The 7,500-nt window shown below is 44.2% G+C and overlaps 1 protein-coding gene across 1 annotated transcript in view; it reads left to right on the top strand.

Annotated features, from left to right (window-relative positions):
• klf5l (Kruppel like factor 5 like) overlaps positions 1-7,500 on the top strand; it is a gene marked incomplete at its 5' end in the record, with an annotated part of 37,727 nt that overhangs the window by 922 nt on the left and 29,305 nt on the right. The window lies entirely within an intron of this gene.

Here is a 7,500-nt window from a genome sequence, read left to right as displayed (position 1 = left end):
CAGTAAAACTATATGTCTAAACCTAACCTTAACTCTGACCTCAGTAAAACTATATGCCTAAACCTAACCTTAACTCTGACCTCAGTAAAACTATATGTTTAAACCTAACCTTAACTCTGACCTCAGTAAAACTATATGTTTAAACCTAACCTTAACTCTGACCTCAGTACAACTATATGTCTAAACCTAAACTTAACTCTGACCTCAGTACAACTATATGTCTAAACCTAACCTTAACTCTGACCTCAGTAAAACTATATGTTTAAACCTAACCTTAACTCTGACCTCAGTAAAACTATATGTTTAAACCTAACCTTAACTCTGACCTCAGTAAAACTATATGTTTTAAACAAACCTAACCCAAAAGATAACCTCACAGAAACTTAGTATAAACCTATAACCTCATGTCTGGGCCAGACATCCTTCAGCGATGGGACGGACAGACAGCCTCGTTTGGTGACAGACAGACAGACAGATGTGGTGACAGACAGACAGCCTGGTTGTGGTGACAGACAGACAGCCTGGTTGTGGTGACAGACAGACAGCCTGGTTGTGGTGACAGACAGACAGCCTGGTTGTGGTGACAGACAGCCTGGTTGTGGAGACAGACAGACAGCCTGGTTGTGGTGACAGACAGACAGATGTGGTGACAGACAGCCTGGTTGTGGTGACAGACAGACAGCCTGGTTGTGGTGACAGACAGACAGCCTGGTTGTGGTGACAGACAGCCTGGTTGTGGTGACAGACATACAGATGTGGTGACAGACAGCCTGGTTGTGGTGACAGACAGGCTGGTTGTGGTGACAGACAGACAGATGTGGTGACAGACAGACAGCCTGGTTGTGGTGACAGACAGGTTGGTTGTGGTGACAGACAGACAGCCTGGTTGTGGTGACAGACAGCCTGGTTGTGGTGACAGACAGGTTGGTTGTGGTGACAGACAGACAGGCTGGTTGTGGTGACAGACAGACAGATGTGGTGACAGACAGACAGCCTGGTTGTGGTGACAGACAGCCTGGTTGTGGTGACAGACAGACAGCCTGGTTGTGGTGACAGACAAGTTGGTTGTGGTGACAGACAGCCTGGTTGTGGTGACAGACAGACAGCCTGGTTGTGGTGACAGACAGGTTGGTTGAGGTGACAGACAGACAGCCTGGTTGTGGTGACAGACATGTAGCCTGGTTGTGGTGACAGACAGGTTGGTTGTGGTGACAGACAGACAGGCTGGTTGTGGTGACAGACAGACAGATGTGGTGACAGACAGACAGCCTGGTTGTGGTGACAGACAGCCTGGTTGTGGTGACAGACAGACAGCCTGGTTGTGGTGACAGACAAGTTGGTTGTGGTGACAGACAGCCTGGTTGTGGTGACAGACAGACAGCCTGGTTGTGGTGACAGACAGGTTGGTTGAGGTGACAGACAGACAGCCTGGTTGTGGTGACAGACATGTAGCCTGGTTGTGGTGACAGACAGACAGCCTGGTTGTGGTGACAGACAGCCTGGTTGTGGTGACAGACAGGTTGGTTGAGGTGACAGACAGACAGCCTGGTTGTGGTGACAGACAGCCTGGTTGTGGTGACAGACAGGTTGGTTGAGGTGACAGACAGCCTGGTTGTGGTGACAGACAGCCTGGTTGTGGTGAGAGACAGACAGGCTGGTTGTGGTGACAGACAGCCTCGTTGTGGTGACAGACAGACAGGCTGGTTGTGGTGACAGACAGCCTGGTTGTGGTGACAGACAGACAGGCTGGTTGTGGTGACAGACAGCCTCGTTGTGGTGACAGACAGATGTGTTGTGTGTCAGTGGTTCTCACCCTGTGTTAAAGGACCACTTCACCACTTTTCAACCTATCTTCATATAATAAGTCCTCACTAATAATCATGATAAAAATGGCACGATTTCTTTCTACTCAGTCTGTGTCTCATAGGAGGGCTGTGGGCAGTTTAGAAACCGTCTTCCAGTGACATCATCATATAGGCAGATTATTAAAAAAAAAAAAAAAAAGATTTTCATTATCATGAGAACAATGGCTTCGATTTTCGCATTGTAACTTTTCAGGACTTAGAAAGCCTGCAGTTTTTATTAGCTTGTATTCCCCATCGATGATGTTACTGGAAGACGGTTTCTGAACTGCCCACAGCCCTCCTATATGAGACACAGAAACTATAGCAAAAAAAATATTTAGGATTTCAATTCAAATATAGCAAAAATAGCCGATCTACAAGTTCAAAACGAGTGAGTATGGATATATAATGGCCCTCTCCATCGTCAAAGTTGCCCAGCCCTAAATTAGAGTCATCAATGCTGGCTCTGCTGCTATTGGGGCATCTAGTAGTACATTCTAATAATACATATCGGAGAGAGCACCATCATCCAGCTGTTCTGTTTTATAGAGATTAGAATAAAATGAGGCAAACTCCTTGTTAAACCACTGCTGCTATTGATGCTATGCACACAGCGGCCATCTTGCCAACAAGGTGCTAACAAGGTGCACCTTCCCATAGGCAGCCCAATATTCATCCACACAGAACAGTCCTATTTAATTGTATTACCAACATTCACCAACATTGCAGCTGTACGGAAAGCTTGAATTATCCTCTTTCTATCTGCAGTGTGTTTGTTTCATAAAAAATCCACTGTAGACATTTTATGAGCTACTATACTTCCTTTCCAAGAAATTCCTTTCAGATTGTTTGAAGTGTCAGAGTTTGGAAGCGCTTGTTGAATCACTCAACAGCCGCCTGCGTACCACCTGTTTAGAATGTGCACATGATGCAGGAGGCAGTACCGCCTGTTTAGAATGTGCACATGATGCAGGAGGCAGCCTGCGTACCGCCTGTTTAGAATGTGCACATGATGCAGGAGGCAGCCTGCGTACCGCCTGTTTAGAATGTGCACATGATGCAGGAGGCAGCCTGCGTACCGCCTGTTTAGAATGTGTACATGATGCAGGAGGCAGTCTGCGTACCGCCTGTTTAGAATGTGCACATGATACAGGAGGCAGCCTGCGTACCGCCTGTTTAGAATGTGCACATGATACAGGAGGCAGTCTGCGTACCGCCTGTTTAGAATGTGCACATGATACAGGAGGCAGCCTGTGTACCACCTGTTTAGAATGTGTACATGATGCAGGAGGCAGCCTGCGTACCACCTGTTTAGAATGTGCACATGATGCAGGAGGCAGTCTGCGTACCACCTGTTTAGAATGTGTACATGATGCAGGAGGCAGCCTGCGTACCACCTGTTTAGAATGTGTACATGATACAGGAGGCAGCCTGCGTACCGCCTGTTTAGAATGTGCACATGATACAGGAGGCAGCCTGTGTACCGCCTGTTTAGAATGTGCACATGATGCAGGAGGCAGCCTGCGTACCGCCTGTTTAGAATGTGTACATGATGCAGGAGGCAGTCTGCGTACCGCCTGTTTAGAATGTGTACATGATGCAGGAGGCAGCCTGCGTACCGCCTGTTTAGAATGTGCACATGATGCAGGAGGCAGCCTGCGTACCACCTGTTTAATGTGCACATGATGCAGGAGGCAGCCTGCGTACCGCCTGTTTAGAATGTGCACATGATGCAGGAGGCAGCCTGCGTACCACCTGTTTAGAATGTGCACATGATGCAGGAGCAGTGGCGTGCACAGACATTTAGAGGGGCAGGTGCTCAAGTGAAAAAAGGGCACCTTGTACAGCATATTTTAGCTATTGAAAAATAGCAGATCTACAAGCTCATAGCGCACCACCGAGTGGCGCGCTACGAGCTTGTAGGTCTGCTATTTTTTTTAATCGAAGAACCACTGACATAGAAACATAGCTTTAGATTGTGGGGGCCTAAATAAATAATATAGAAGCGTTTTTATCAAGAATTGATCATAAATGAAACGTTTTTTTTTTTTTTTTTTTTTTAGCACATTGCCAAAAGGGCAGGGGGTGCTCTAGCGCCCCCTAGTGTCTATCTGTGCACGCCACTGTGAAGGAGGCAGCAGGAGGTGGCTTTACAGATAACGAGTGCTTCCAAACTGACACTCCAAAACACAAACAACTCAAAATGAAAGAATGTGCCTGTGCACAAAATCAACATCAATCTTGCGCCTTATCCCTAAACCTATTTGTCTTTTTTTGAGTGGTGCAACCACTCCAATGTCCGTGTTCACCTATGTGACGTTAGTTAATGAGCCAATGACTATGAGTACCAGTAGGGGCGCTGTTGTGCCAGAAACAGAGAGATAGAGATAGAGAGAGGAGAGGAGAGGAATGCTCTGATGGACACACTTCCCAGACACTGCTCCTGTTTGGTCCGACCCGTCTGCCTCCTGCTTTAACGTATAGCAAAATAATGTTGGTTCTCTTGCTTTTAAAAGTTTATTAACACATTTCGTTGCTTAGATTTTTTTTATATTAGCCCTTATTGTTATTAGACGTTCCTGTTCTCCCTTTGAGCTTTTTCTTTAGTGCAGGGTACTGTATTTATTATTGTATTTATGAGTATTGTATGTTTGTCCTGTTATTGTCTTGTATATTTATTGTTACTGGTAGAGCTGTGTTACTGATGTCGCCTCTTCTCTAGTCCAGTTCACACTGTGTTAAAGAGACTTCTCTAGTCCAGTTCACACTGTGTAAAAGAGACTTCTCTAGTCCAGTTCACACTGTGTAAAAGAGACTTCTCTAGTCCAGTTCACACTGTGTTAAAGAGACTTCTCTAGTCCAGTTCACACTGTGTTAAAGAGACTTCTCTAGTCCAGTTCACACTGTGTAAAAGAGACTTCTCTAGTCCAGTTCACACTGTGTTAAAGAGACTTCTCTAGTCCAGTTCACACTGTGTAAAAGAGACTTCTCTAGTCCAGTTCACACTGTGTAAAAGAGACTTCTCTAGTCCAGTTCACACTGTGTAAAGAGACTTCTCTAGTCCAGTTCACACTGTGTTAAAGAGACTTCTCTAGTCCAGTTCACACTGTGTTAAAGAGACTTCTCTAGTCCAGTTCACACTGTGTAAAAGAGACTTCTCTAGTCCAGTTCACACTGTGTTAGAGAGACTTCTCTAGTCCAGTTCACACTGTGTAAAAGAGACTTCTCTAGTCCAGTTCACACTGTGTTAAAGAGACTTCTCTAGTCCAGTTCACACTGTGTAAAAGAGACTTCTCTAGTCCAGTTCACACTGTGTAAAAGAGACTTCTCTAGTCCAGTTCACACTGTGTAAAAGAGACTTCTCTAGTCCAGTTCACACTGTGTAAAAGAGACTTCTCTAGTCCAGTTCACACTGTGTTAAAGAGACTTCTCTAGTCCAGTTCACACTGTGTTAAAGAGACTTCTCTAGTCCAGTTCACACTGTGTAAAAGAGACTTCTCTAGTCCAGTTCACACTGTGTAAAAGAGACTTCTCTAGTCCAGTTCACACTGTGTTAAAGAGACTTCTCTAGTCCAGTTCACACTGTGTTAAAGAGACTTCTCTAGTCCAGTTCACACTGTGTTAAAGAGACTTCTCTAGTCCAGTTCACACTGTGTTAAAGAGACTTCTCTAGTCCAGTTCACACTGTGTAAAAGAGACTTCTCTAGTCCAGTTCACACTGTGTTAAAGAGACTTCTCTAGTCCAGTTCACACTGTGTTAAAGAGACTTCTCTAGTCCAGTTCACACTGTGTTAAAGAGACTTCTCTAGTCCAGTTCACACTGTGTAAAAGAGACTTCTCTAGTCCAGTTCACACTGTGTAAAAGAGACTTCTCTAGTCCAGTTCACACTGTGTTAAAGAGACTTCTCTAGTCCAGTTCACACTGTGTTAAAGAGACTTCTCTAGTCCAGTTCACACTGTGTTAAAGAGACTTCTCTAGTCCAGTTCACACTGTGTTAAAGAGACTTCTCTAGTCCAGTTCACACTGTGTAAAAGAGACTTCTCTAGTCCAGTTCACACTGTGTTAAAGAGACTTCTCTAGTCCAGTTCACACTGTGTTAAAGAGACTTCTCTAGTCCAGTTCACACTGTGTAAAAGAGACTTCTCTAGTCCAGTTCACACTGTGTAAAAGAGACTTCTCTAGTCCAGTTCACACTGTGTAAAAGAGACTTCTCTAGTCCAGTTCACACTGTGTTAAAGAGACTTCTCTAGTCCAGTTCACACTGTGTTAGAGAGACTTCTCTAGTCCAGTTCACACTGTGTTAAAGAGACTTCTCTAGTCCAGTTCACACTGTGTAAAAGAGACTTCTCTGGTCCAGTTCACACTGTGTTAAAGAGACTTCTCTAGTCCAGTTCACACTGTGTAAAAGAGACTTCTCTGGTCCAGTTCACACTGTGTAAAAGAGACTTCTCTAGTCCAGTTCACACTGTGTAAAAGAGACTTCTCCTGTCCAGTTCACACTGTGTTAAAGAGACTTCTCTAGTCCAGTTCACACTGTGTAAAGAGACTTCTCTAGTCCAGTTCACACTGTGTAAAAGAGACTTCTCTAGTCCAGTTCACACTGTGTAAAAGAGACTTCTCTAGTCCAGTTCACACTGTGTAAAAGAGACTTCTCTAGTCCAGTTCACACTGTGTAAAAGAGACTTCTCCTGTCCAGTTCACACTGTGTTAAAGAGACTTCTCTAGTCCAGTTCACACTGTGTAAAGAGACTTCTCTAGTCCAGTTCACACTGTGTTAAAGAGACTTCTCTAGTCCAGTTCACACTGTGTAAAGAGACTTCTCTAGTCCAGTTCACACTGTGTAAAAGAGACTTCTCTAGTCCAGTTCACACTGTGTTAAAGAGACTTCTCTAGTCCAGTTCACACTGTGTTAAAGAGACTTTTAGTCTCAATGTGGTTTTTATTGGTTAAAAATATAATGTATAGACTGTTTTCCTAGAACAGGGGTCTTCAATGTAGGCCAAAGACCCCTTAGCTGTGAGAGAGACGAAGCAGGGACCAACACTACATACTGCATTCATCCTAAATGTGTGTTTTCATGACATTCGACCACTTAAACCCTTCAATACTTTGTAAACGTGACCTTTTCCCTTGGTACTTGGTCTGCTCTGTCCCCCCCGCTCTACAGCCAAACCTGTTCGCCGGAAAATAGCAGATCTACAAGCTCTCAGGCAGCTTCACTGTTTAGTGAGAACACAATGTTGAAGCTGATAATCTGCTGATAACCCCCGGAGGGTTCAGTGTTGTTTTTGGCAGCAAATTTAGATTTTAGTTTTAGTCATAATTATAGTCTCTTCAATGGTTTTCATTTAGTTTCAGTCACATTTTAGTCACCTAGAATGTTTTAGTGTGCAGTTGATTTAGTTGACTGCCGTCGTAATGACTGTTTTTAGACTTTCTGAAAATAGCCGATCTACGAGCTCACAATACGTCGCAGCGTGACGCGTTGTGATCTTGTAGATCTGCTATTTTCAGCGTGCAACCAAGTGTAAAATGAATTATACTGGATCTCTATAGTCCACTATAGTCCCTTCCTAACATTTTAGTCTAGTTTTTATTTGTTGACGAAACTGTCAGTATATTTAGTCATAGTTGAGTTGTCATCATGACATTTTT

This window comes from Protomyctophum parallelum (genome assembly GCF_964188405.1).
Source record: "Protomyctophum parallelum genome assembly, chromosome: 1".
NCBI classification, from domain to species: domain Eukaryota; kingdom Metazoa; phylum Chordata; class Actinopteri; order Myctophiformes; family Myctophidae; genus Protomyctophum; species Protomyctophum parallelum.
This window is presented reverse-complemented; position numbering and strand designations above follow the sequence as displayed.